General features: G+C 35.4%; 1 protein-coding gene across 9 annotated transcripts in view; it reads left to right on the forward strand.

The window, feature by feature from the left end:
• The window catches only part of RCBTB2 (RCC1 and BTB domain containing protein 2), a 55,396-nt gene that overhangs the window by 12,183 nt on the left and 30,230 nt on the right, over positions 1-12,983 (forward strand). For 5 of the 9 annotated variants that reach the window (XM_047723414.1, XM_047723412.1, XM_047723411.1 and 2 more), the window contains exon 2: positions 11,281-11,379. The exons of the other annotated variants lie outside the window; for them this stretch is intronic. The gene's annotated coding sequence lies outside the window, so the exon portion shown is untranslated. The remainder of the gene's footprint in view (positions 1-11,280; positions 11,380-12,983) is intronic. 9 annotated transcript variants of the gene reach the window in all.

Below are 12,983 nucleotides of genomic sequence, written 5' to 3' on the forward strand. Positions count from 1 at the left end.
AAGGCAATTAGAATGATACATTCTTGCACACCCCCCACACCCCACTTCTACCATGCTGGCCTCATTGGGCTTGCTGGGTTTACCAAGTGGGCCTCTACCCTAGGGCCTAGGCGTTTGCTATTTCCTCCATGCTCAAAGCTCAGTTTCCCCCTCCACCCAAATAATGTATGGCACGTACCTTAATCCAAGACTCGAAACAATTGCCATCACTTCAGAGAGGTGACTCAGGTCATTTAAAATAGCCACTGTTTTCTTTCCAACCTCTTACCCTGTTCTCTTTGGTTTTATAGCACTTACCACTGATAATACCTATTTCTATGTGTATGCTCTGTCTCCCCCATATTCGGAGCACAGTAGATATTTGTTAAGTGTATAAATGGAATTAAAATCTGACTCCAGAAATATTTTGTACTGACTCCTCAATGTGGATTCATTCATTCATTCATTCATTCAACAAATACTGAGTGACTACTTTCCATCAGGTTCTGTTCAGGTGTTTAAGGTATGTCAGTGAACAAGATAGACAAAGATCCGTTCCCTCTGGAGCTTAACATTTCTAGAAAAGAATGATTGATAGTAAACATATTTGGTTATCATTTAGAAAATTATAAGTGCTATGAAAAATGGAAAAGAAGAGCTGAGAAAGAGGACTAAGAGTACAGGTGTGGATTGCAATTTTATACAGCATGGTTATGTTGGGTCTGAGGATAAACTGAAGGTGATGTTCAAGACAGAGAACTAGTTTTTCAAATTATCTTTCTGGAGAAAATGTTTCTTGCCATTCTCCAGTATAAATTTGATGGGGGCCCACAGCATGACCATTGTGACAAATAAAACCTTATTTTATATAGGTAAAACATTTTTTTTTCCAAATTGGGTACAAATTATTCAGAATTTTATGGTTTAACCTAATATATCAAATGAAGAGACTGGGCTCTTAAATAGAAAGGACTAGCTAAATGAATACTACAGATGTGTTGAGAAAAAGTGTATATTTTCTGCACATATTACTATACTTTGCAATTCTTCTTAATGTCTCTCTGACTGATTAGTGAAAACTAGCTTTCTAAGAGTGGTCAGTTGCTTTTCTTTATTTGAAACTATGTTGAAAGGTCACCTGGTATGGTATCATGTGATAAGTTATTAAATTATTAATCTTAGAGATTTCTGAATAAACCAGACAAGACTTAGAGAAAGTGGCTGATAGAGAGGAACAGTTTTAGAAAGTAAAGTGTGTCTTTTGGGTCCTTTACTTAAGTAGATTACAAACACTATATCAAAAACTATTAATCTGGAACTATAACTATAAGGTACCTATGGGGTTTGTCTAAGCCTTGAGGAGTTTGTCATATTTAATTTTGGTTTTATCATTTGGTTAGAATGGAATTAAAATGCCTCTAAGGTACCACTACTTTTGAGGTTTACTGGAGTTGAATTAGTATAAATCAAAATTAACCAGACAAGAGAGATTTGAAACCAGGAGTAGAATTATCAGTGGTGCAGAATGAGATCAAAGACTCCTGTTTGAGGCTGAAAATAGAGGACTACATGGGGATATTTACTTCAAAGCAGCAGATAATTTGCCTCTCTGAGAGGGATATTTATAGTATCCTTCAGTGAAAGGCAGATATCCTTTTCACTTTCATTCTCTGGAAGGAATATGTGTCTAGTTCACATGGTGATCCTATCTTAACAATATGAGAGTCTTTAGGAAATTTAAGGCATAATAGTTTTTTTCAGCATATATCTGACACTATGGTGTGTGTTTTAGTGTCTTCAGCCTTGCTGATCTAACCTGAGCTGATATCTATTATGTACATCTCTCCATGGAAGATATTTTGAGCTAATGAGTACCAGATAGTAAGTAAATCATAAATAGATCACATTATAATATGTTTTGTATTAAATTAAATGTATATGATACCAAACAAAATGAATCCCCCCCCCAAAAAAGAAAAACCAAAACCAAAACCAAACCAAACCAAACAAAATGAATCCCAAATAGAAATGAGCCAAGACTAAGAAAGCCTACCATGCTGAAGGGATGTTTATGTTGTGGGACAAAGATCTTTCACAGTTAGGATTTTTAAATTATTATTATTGTACTAGATCTATAAGGACCTAAATTTCAAATGGATTTACAGATTTTTTCAAGTACTAACTCATTTTAGCTAGTTTAACAACATAAAAACATTCGTATAGTTTATGTTGATAATTTTTCATATTTGAAAAAGGTACTTTTGCTCTGTATATTTGAAAAGGCTAACTTTAATGAGCTCAGTAATCTCTTCAAACTAAATACAAGTTTTCTTGGGACTGAAGATCTGCCTCATCTCTCTTGATGAAATTTGGAAACCTTTTTACAAACATAATTAAAATAACAGTGATGTTTCTGTGTTCTAAGTCAGTTTGATGCTTATCATAAACCTGGCAATATAATTTCTTTTGTACCTTTGTCATAGTTGTGCTTTTTAGTCTTTCAGTTTTGTCTGTCCTGTTTATAATTTTCTCACATTAGTTAGCAACTGTGTAGGTATTTTACTATTATTTGTAGTAGGCTTATCGCCTCTCATTCAAGTAGAGGTACATTATAGCTATCATCCTTTTTTACAAGTGATAATTGGGATCATGTTTTCTTGTATTTTTATCATTTATGACTTACAGATGACATATCACTTAATGGTTCAGTTAGAATGTTGGGAATCATCATTACCCCACTGACATTTACTTGGTCTGGACCTCATTAACACACTGTTACTGTAAACCATGCTGGCATCCAAAAAGACATTAGTTTTCTTTAATGTCCTATTTCTTTGTTTATAAAAGTGGCATCAACGGTATTGCCCAGATGGGAGAATTTGTTAAAAGCATTGAGTTCTATATTGCAAGAAAACTTTTTTACGTATTTTATTTTTCAAGCATGGCTTTAGAGTTGACCTCATATTATTAAGTTGAATTAATTATATATTTACATATAATTATTTTCTATAATAATGTAATATAATATTGTAATATGTTATATAATATACCAAATAAAATAATATTTATATAAGAATATATTTATATGTAATAATATAATTATTTATATATATATGTATATAAATATGTAAAACACTGGATTTTCTTTGCAGAAATTACCATTTTTTTTTTTACCATAGGAATTACTTCTAAAGAATGGTTATTAGCACTTGAAGTTCCTGGTTAATTGTAAAAATCAGTTTCCATGGAAGATGCTTTCTTCTCATAGATACAGTATGTCTAGTTTATTAAATCTTAAGGCCCACAAGTACTCTTGTGTTGGGGTAATGTTGACATAAGCATCTGGGAGGTGGATATCTTTTTGCTCCACGTTATTTTGTTTTTTCTCTTATGTAAGTTTGCTTTCAGCTTAGTACCTACTGCAGACACCACATCAACATCTGTTGAATAAATTAGGCAAATGAATGTATGTCCTGTAATCAGCTTAACTCTTTATTTGGGTCAGAGGTATTACCAAGTAACATAACACATTGTCCTATTAGCAAACACACTGATTAACATTGATTACCAACAATACTATGTAGAGGCTGCTTATCATATACTTTGTGTAGGGAACTAAATAACTTGACCTATTGTGAATTGGTATGTTTCTCATGTTCAGGTATCAAAGGACTGTCTTTTTATCCACTGTCTCCAACTGCGTAGGTATTAAGAGTATAGGGAAAACTCTCAAAATACAAATTGCAAGATTAAGGAGTTATCTGTTCCAAATAGGGATAATTTGGAAATAAATTGCTGCACTATACAAGTTCAAGAAAACAGATATAATTGGTTGAAATGTTGAAAGGGGTGGTCCAAGATGGTGGTGTAGAAAAACCCTAATCTCACCTTCTCACATAGACATACCAAATCTACAGCTACATACGGAAAAATTCCCTCTGAAAAAGACCAGAAAACTAGCTGAATAGCTACTTCACAACAAAACAGTAAAAGGGCCACGTATGCATGATTTCACCAAAAACCCCACTGCCAGAGTGGCAACCCACAGTTGGGAAGCATTTCACAAATCTGGAACTTCTTTGATGAATGAGGGGTTTATATCCCACATCAGGCACCCCAACCCCTGGAACCTGCAATGAAGAGATGAGCTCCCCAAACATCTAGCTTTGAAAACCAATGGATCTTACATCCTGGAGACCCAAAAGGCTGTAGAGAACTGAGATATTTCTCTTAATGGGCTTGCATGTAGACACAGTTGCCTTGGGAACCAGCACAAAATCAGCAGTTTGAAAAGCACCTAGACTATATGTGAAGATTTATTTTCTAACCTTAAAGCTTCTGCTGATTGGAACTTTTTCTGGGGACAGAGGTGCTGGTGGATGCCATTTTAGCACTCTTCCTCTACCTTGATACCTTGGGCAGGCATGCCTATGTTCCTGGGTTTCATGGGACTGTAATGAACAGAGAGACAGTTCTTGGTAGGCTGTCACCCCCAAAGCTCTGCATAGACAGCAGACTGAAACACACCCCCAGTCTATTAGTGAAAAAAACCTATTTACTTCTCCTGGTACTTTGTCCCAAGGGGCAGACTTCAGGTCTGCCACACATCTAGAGGCTACAAAGGTGCTCTCAGGGAAGAATATAGACTGTGGGATGCCATCTTTTTGCCTTCCCTCAGCCTCACTACAGTTTGCCGGGACCTTCCAGAAAGGAGCTTATACACTGGTCTGAAGCCCCAATTTTGGCACCTGTCACCCTGGGGACACTGTCAGATTGCCTGGTCTAGAGGTCAGCAGGGTCTATGCTTGTCTCAAAGTAATAATCAAAAAGATGTTCACCAAACTTGGGAGAAGAATGAATGTATACAGCGAGAACTTCAGCAGCAAGAGTATATAAGGAAGTACCAACTGAAGTCACAAAACTGAAGAGTATAATAACTGAATTGAAAAATACATTAGGTGGAGGTTCAACAACAGACTGGCTGAAGCAGAAGAAATGTTTGGCGATCAAGAAGACAGGGTAGTGGAACTCAAAGAGAGCAACAAAAAGGAAAAAAAAAATGAAGCTAGCTTAAGGAACCTATGGGACATAAAGTGGCATAACATTAGCATTGTAAGGGTCCCAGAAGGAGGAAAGAGAAAGTGTTAGAAAATCATGTAAAGATTAAACAACATGCTATTGACCAATGGGCCAATCAAAAAAACCAAAGGAGAAGTAAAATACCTTGAGAAAAATGAAAATGGAAATATAACTTACAAAATATATATGACTCAGCAAAAGTAATTGTGAGAGGGAATTTCATAGGGATTCATGCCTACCTAAAGAGATAAGAAGAATCTCAATTTAACTTTCTACTTAAAGAAGCTAGAAGAAGAACAAACAAAGCCAAACGTAGTAGAAGGAAGGAAATAACAAAGATCAGAGTGGAAATAAACAGAGACTAAAAAGATAATAGAAAAGATCAATGAAACTAAAAGCTAGTTCTTTGAAAAGATAAACAAAATTGATAAACCTTTGGCCAGACCCATCAAGGAAAAAAAAAAGAGAGGGTTCAAATAAAATCAGAAATGAAAAACCAGTTACAACTGATACCACAAATACAATGGATCGAAAGAGACCACTAGGAAGAATTACAGCCCAACAAATTGCACAACCAAAAAGAAATGGATATTCACAGAAACTTTCTATGAGTGAATCATGAAGAAAAAGAAAATCTGAATAGACTACTAGTCCAGATATTGTATTAGTCATCAAACACCTCGCAACAATTAAAAGTTCATGACCCAGTGGCTTCACTGGTGAATGCTACCATTAATATCTGACCTTTTAAAACTCTCCCAAAAAATTAAGGAGGAGGGAATGCTTCCAAACTGATTTTACCAAAACCAGACAAGGATACACACACACACACAAATATTACTGGCCAGTATCCCTGATGAACATAAAGGCAAAAATTTTCAACAAAATATTTGCAAATATTGCACACATATTAGCAAATATTAGGAAATATAACATGAATTCACCAATACATTAAAAAGATCTTATACTATGATCAAATGGGATTTATTCCAGGGATGCAAGGATGGTTCAACATTCACATGTCAATCAACCTGATACACCATATTAACAAAATAAAGGATAAAAAATATATGATCATCTCAACAGATGCAGGGAGGCATTTGACAAAGTTCAACATCTGTTTTTGAAAAACACTCTCAATAGAGTAGATATAGAGGGAATGTATTTCAACATAATAAAGGCCATATATGACAAGTCCACAGCTTATGTTGTACTAAATGGTGAAAAGCTGAAAGCTTTTTCTTTAAGATTAGGTATAAGACAAGGATGCCCACTTTTGCCATTTTTATTCAACATAGTGTCAGAAGTCCTAGAGCAATTAGGCAAGAAAAGGAAATAGAAAGCATCCAAACTGGAAAGGAAGATGTAAGCCTTTCATAATTTGTGACAGGATTTTATATATAGAAAACCCTAAAGATACCACCAAAAAACTCTAGGTTTTTGGTTCAATAAAGAATGTATAAATGAAATCAGTGAAGTTGCAGGGTATAAAATCAACATATAAAAATCTGTTGCATTTCTATACACTAACAACAAACTATGAGAAAGAGAAATTAAGAAAATCCCATTTACAATTGCATCAAAAAAACGCTTAGGAATAAACTTAAACAAGAAGGTGAAAGATCTATATGTTGAAAACTATAAGACATTTATGGAAGAAATTGAAGAAGACACAAATAAGTGCAAAGATATCCCATGCTCATGGGTAGAAAGAATTAATATTGCTAAAATGTCCCCATTTCCCAAAGCAATATATAGATTCAATGCAATTCCTATCAAAGTCCCAATGGCACTTTGCGCAGAAGTAGAACATATAATCCTAAAATTTGTAGGGAACCACAAAAGATTCTGGATAGCCAAAGCAATCTTGAGAAAGGAGGACAAAATTAGAGGTATCATGCTTTCTGATTTTAGACTATATTATGAAGCCATAGTAATCACAACAGTCTGATACTGGTATAAGAACAGACACCTAGATAATGGAAGAGAATAGAGAGCCATATGTATATATGTTCAATTAATTTACAACACAGGATGCAAGAATATACAATGGGCATTAGGACAGTCTCTTTAATAAATGATGTTGGGAAAACTGAATAGGTACATGCAAAAGAATGAAACTAGACTACTTATCTTACACAATACGCAAAAATCAACTCAAAATGGATTAAAAACTAAAATGTAAAACATGAAACAATAAAACTAGAAGAAAACATAGGCCCTAAGCCTCTTGACATTGGTCTTGGCAATGCTTTTCGGATATGACTGTAAAAGCAAAAATAAACAAGTGAACTACGTCAAGCTAAAAAGTTGCTGCACAACAAAGGAAACCATCTACAAAATGAAAAGGCAGCCTATAGAATGGGAGAAAATATTTGCAAATCACTTATCTGGTAAGGAGTTAATATTCGAAAAATATAAAGAACTCCTACAACTCAATAGCAAATAAACAGACAATCCAGTTAAAAATGGACAGGATTTGATACATGTTTCCAAAGGAAACATACAGATGGCCAATAGGCACAGGAAAAGATGCTCAACATCACAAATCATCAGGGAAATGCAAGTCAAAACCACAATGAGATGTCACTTCACACCTGTTAGAATGGCTGTTAACAGTAAGCCAAGAGGGGCACCTGGGTGCCTTGGTGGATTAAAGCCTCCAAGGGTTCTGGGATCGAGCCCCACTTCCAGCTCTCCACTCGGCAGGGATCCTGCCTCTTCCTCTCTCTCTGCCTGCCTCTCTGCCTACTTGTGATCTCTGTCTGTCAAATAAATAAATAAAATCTTTTAAAAAAACAACAAAAAAAACCAAGCCAAGAAATAACAGGTGTTGGCAAAGTTGTGAAGAAAAGGGAACCCTTGTGCTTTATTGGGAATGTCAGTTGGTAAAGAGCCACTATGGAAAACAGAGGTTTCTCAAAAAATTAAAATCACGTATGATCCAGTAATTCCATCTCTGGGTAGTTACTGAAAGGAAATAAAAAGAGTAATTTGAAAAGATATATTCACCCCTATGTTGATTGCAGCATTATTTACAATAGCCAACATATAGAAGCAACCTAAGTGTCCACAAGTGGATAAATCGATAAAGAAGGTGTGGTATATATATGTACATAGTGGAATATTGCTCAGCCATTAAAAGAGTGAAATCTTGCCATTTATGACAATATGAATGGACCTAGAGGTCACTATGCTAAGTGAAGTAAATCAGAGAAAGGCAACAACTGTATGATTTCACTGACAGGTGGAATCGAAGAAACAAACAGAAGTCATGGATAGGGAGAACAGAGTGGTGGTTGCCAGGAGTGAGGAGGGTTTGGGGGAAGGATGAAATGGGTGAAAGGGCTTGGGAGGTAGACTTAAAGGTATGACATGAGTAGGTCAAGGAGATGTGGTGTGCTTCATGTTGGCTATGGTCAATAATATCGTGGGTGCATATTTGAATGTTGCCAGGAGAGTAGATCTTGAGAATTCTCATCACAAGAAAGAACAAGAAAAAACATTTTTTTAAAAGATTTTATTTATTTGTGAGAGGGAGAGAGAGAGAGTGTGAGCACAAATAGGGGGAGCAGCAGGCAGAGGGAGAAGCAGGATCCCCACTGAGCAGGGAGTCTGGTGCCCTATGGGGTTCCAGCTCAGAACCCTGGGATCATGACCTGAGCCGCAGGCAGACACTTAACCGACTGAGCTACTTAGGTGCTCTTCTTTTTCAAGTTTTTATTTAAATTCCAGTTATCAAACAGTGTAATATTAGTTTCAGGTGTAGAATTTAGTGATTCTCACTTACATACAACACCCGGTGCTCATCACAAGTGCATTCCTTAATGCCCATCACCCATTTAACCCCATCCCATAACCCACCTCCATGGATATTCTTCCATGGTATTTAAGATATTATACTTTGTTATTTATTTGTTATCTTCCTTTTATATTGATAAAATTTTCTGTTTCTGATGGTAAAAGAAATTATGGTTTATGAATTGTGATTATCAAGCCTTTATTGAATTATTATGTCCATGGTAAAGGCAATATTAGAATGGATGTATTATGATTCAAAATTGTATTTCTTTATTACTGGGTAACCTTGGGGTACCGGGGTGGCTCAGTTGGTTGAGTGTCTGCCTTTGGCTCAGGTCATGATCCCAGGGTCCTGGGATTGAGCCCCTCGTTGGGCCCCATGCTCAGCGGGGAGTCAGCCTCTCCCTCCCCATTTGTCCCTCCCCGCCTTGCTTGTGCACACGCTTGTGCTCTCTCTCTCTCTCTCACATGCTCTTTCTCAAATAAATAAGTAAAATCCTTTTGAAAAATTGGGTAACCTTATTCTCCTATACTCAGATGATTAATATTTAAGCTTAACATGTTGAAAACTGTCTTGTCAGATGGAAAAGTGAAATCATACCAATTCTTTGAAGGGATTACATGGAAAATTTTATCTTTGTCATCACCTTTATCAAAACTTTCCTATGAAAAAAATTCCCATCAAAGTCCAGCTATATATATATGTATGTATGTATATATGTGTGTGTGTCAGTATCCACAACACATTAAAATAGTATTGCTTTCTGCATGTTTCTAAACTTTACCGAATAGAATTGTTTTTTGCATGTTTTAAACTTTATCAAATTAGATCAAATAATTTATCAAATAGTGTACCATATGTATCATACTGTGACTTAGTGATTTTTGGCTTAAATTATTTTGGACATTTATCTGTGTTGATTCTAGATAATTTATTTTAATTGCTATATGGTATACACATGCGATAGTTTATAAATTCTATTGATGGATCCTGTTGATCAATTCTGTTTGCTATTTCTAGTTTTTTGCTACTGCAAACAATTGCATGTATGTTCTAGAGTTCATCTAGGCCAGCGTTGTCCAAGCTATAAGGCAGGGCTTATTAGTGATCCTCAAATTATTTTAGTAGGTTGAGACCAGCATTTTCTTTTAAAAATGAAATAGGAAAGGATAAAATAGGACAGAGTCAGGGTAGAATAAAATAGAGTAAGATAGAAAAAATAGAAAAGAAGATATCCCTTAGCACCTCATACAATAAGGGTAAGAATTATTTTGTGAGACTTTTGTTTCAGGTACATATATGTGTCAAAAAAGATTGAATGAAAGGCACAATGCTCTGACCTACATATTGTTGAGTTACTCTTTGAAGTGACTACACCAGTTTATGTTTCTTATGGCAGGATGGGTATACTATTTGATCTGCATCCTCACTAACACTAGGAATTGTCCCCCTTTAATTTTGCAGATATGACAGGTGAGATCTATTTCATTGTGATTGCATTTCCATGGTGAATTTGAGTATCTTTTAATATGTTTATTAGTTGTTTCTGTGACTTGCCTTGTCTTTGGCCCATTTCTAAATTGGATTGCTTGGGTTTTTTTCTTACTGATTTTTAGGTATTCTTATCTATTCTGGATGCAAATCCTCTGCGAGCCACCAGTTATATATGTTGAAAATATCTTCTCCCATTCTGTGACACGTTTCCCTTTGTTCATTTTGTCTTTTAGTATGCCATATTTCTAAAGTTTTAATGTAGTAAATTTCACCAGTCTTTTCTTGTGGTTTATGCTTTTGTATCTTATTTAAGAAATCTTTCCCAGCCCTGAGGTCACAAAGATGTTTTCTATACTTTCTTCCAAAAATTTCAAAGTTTTGCTTTTTTCACATTCAAGATGACTTCCTTTACACTTTCTATGTTGACATACTACAAATTAAACTTTTTTGGGGGGACGCTTGGATGGCTCAGTCAATTAAGTGTCTGCCTTCAACTCAGGTCATGATCACTGGGTTCCGGGATTGAGTCCCACATTGGGCTCTTGCTCAGCGGGGAGCCTGCTTCTCCCTCTGCCTGCCACTGCTCCTCCTTGTGCTCTCTCTCTCCAACAACAACAACAACAAAAAAGAGTATGCTTATAAATTTTTTTTAGTATGTGTTTTTTTCATATGTTACAGTGTCCAAATTGTTGAAGAATGGTCCTAAAACTTACCACATAAAGTTATAAATGTTATATAAAGGTTATAATGTGTAATAATTGCTTTTTAATAATTGAGCACCTCTATTGCTCCTTTTTAATAATAGAGCTAATAGGATTTTGAACTATATATCTATAATGTTATCTTTTTAAAGTTGCAAGATGGTATATTTTTCTCTTCTCTGCTTTTTTTGTAATAGAATTTATTTATGCGTTTATGTTTTTCAGTCACATTAACTTTATCCTAGAAGACAACTTTACAAGGATCTAGAAGGAGCAGGATTAAAGATGACTGAATACAGGGCTCCAGAAATTTAAAACAATCAGGTACAAAAATTTTTGGATGGAACAGTCCCAGCTGGTCAGTACACAATAAAACTGGAAGGTACACAGGAAAGCTTAAAATATCCCTGCAATGTAGGGGAGGGTCCAGGAGAGGAGTTTTGTAATTGTCCTGGGTTCAGATACTGGCTCTAACCCTGACTGGTAGGTGATGGTTGGTCAAGTTTTTGAAACATATCTGTAAAATTGAGGCAATGACTTTATCTGCTGCTTTTGGCTACTATAAAGTTTAATGAGATAATATAAGGCCTTTAATACCTGGTACAGGCTAACTGTTTATTTTAACTGTTGTTATTATTATTGCTACTGCTATTTAGAATTCATAGATGTGGTATTCTTTATGTATATTGTGGATTTTTAAGAAGTGTATGTTGATGTACTGCTATAACATTGATATTAGTAATAGCCTGGTGAGGGGTGCCTGGGTGGCTCAGTCTGTTAAGCATCTGACTCTTGATTTCGGCCAGGTCATGATGTCAAGGTTGTGAGATCAAGCCATGCATTAGGCTTTATGCTCAGCACATACACTCTGCTTAATATTCTCTCCCTCTCCCTCTGCCCCTCCCATCCTCCCCCTGCTCACACACATAATCTCTCTCTCTCAATAATAATAATAATAGCCTGGTGAAATCATGTAGATAACAGGAGAAGATAACTATAATCCTTACATATATTCCATAAACTGTATTTCTTAAGTTGTGCAAATTGGAGAAGCTAGTTTTCTCTATTATGTTTGATCACATTGAAATAATGTTAGAGAAAAAAAATCTAACTACTTTCCATAATGCTAGAGAATTCAACAGTTTTTTCATACTACTGTACAATAGTAATTATTCTTGAATAATTTTTAAATCTTCAACAACATTCTGGCCAATAAAGATGAAATTATACCAATGTTATATTTAGCCTTAATTGAATTTTACAAATGTTATTTCTTGAAATATGGTAATTTCAATATGCTATTCATACAATTATGTCTTAACTTGATTAGTCAAACAGAATGCCCTATGTTCCACCATTCTAATTTTTAGAGTTACTGTACTTGAAATTAATCAAAGGCACCAAAAAGAGCTATTTCTTTTCCTCCTTAAAAAAAGCAGGATTTTAAAATGAAAACAAAAAACAGGATATTCAACTGATTAAAAAAAAAAATCTCTGTTAACTGATAAGGACTGATTTCCAGGAGATACTGTTAAATGAAAAAACAAAACAAAACAAAACCAAATTGCTGGAGTATATCAGGTATGCTATTTTTTGTGTAAAGAAAAATTAGGAAATAAAAACACAGACACATATCTGCCTATTTTTTTAAAAGATTTTATTTATTTATTTGCCAGACAGAGATCACAAGTAGGCAGGGGGGGAGGGGGAAGCAGGCTCCCTGCTGAGCAGAGAGCCGGATGTGGGGCTTGATCCCAGGACCCTGGGATCATGACCACAGCTGAAGGTGGAGGCTTTTACCCGCTGAGCCACCCAGGCGCCCAATCTGCCTAGTTTTGCAAAAAGAAAAAGTAAGAATAAACCAGAAACCAGTAATGGTAGGGGGATGGGATGGGAAACAACAACCCAGGATTGCTGTTCTAGGATCT

Source organism: Lutra lutra, chromosome 3 (assembly GCF_902655055.1).
Source record: "Lutra lutra chromosome 3, mLutLut1.2, whole genome shotgun sequence".
In the NCBI taxonomy this organism is placed as follows: Eukaryota; Metazoa; Chordata; class Mammalia; order Carnivora; family Mustelidae; genus Lutra; species Lutra lutra.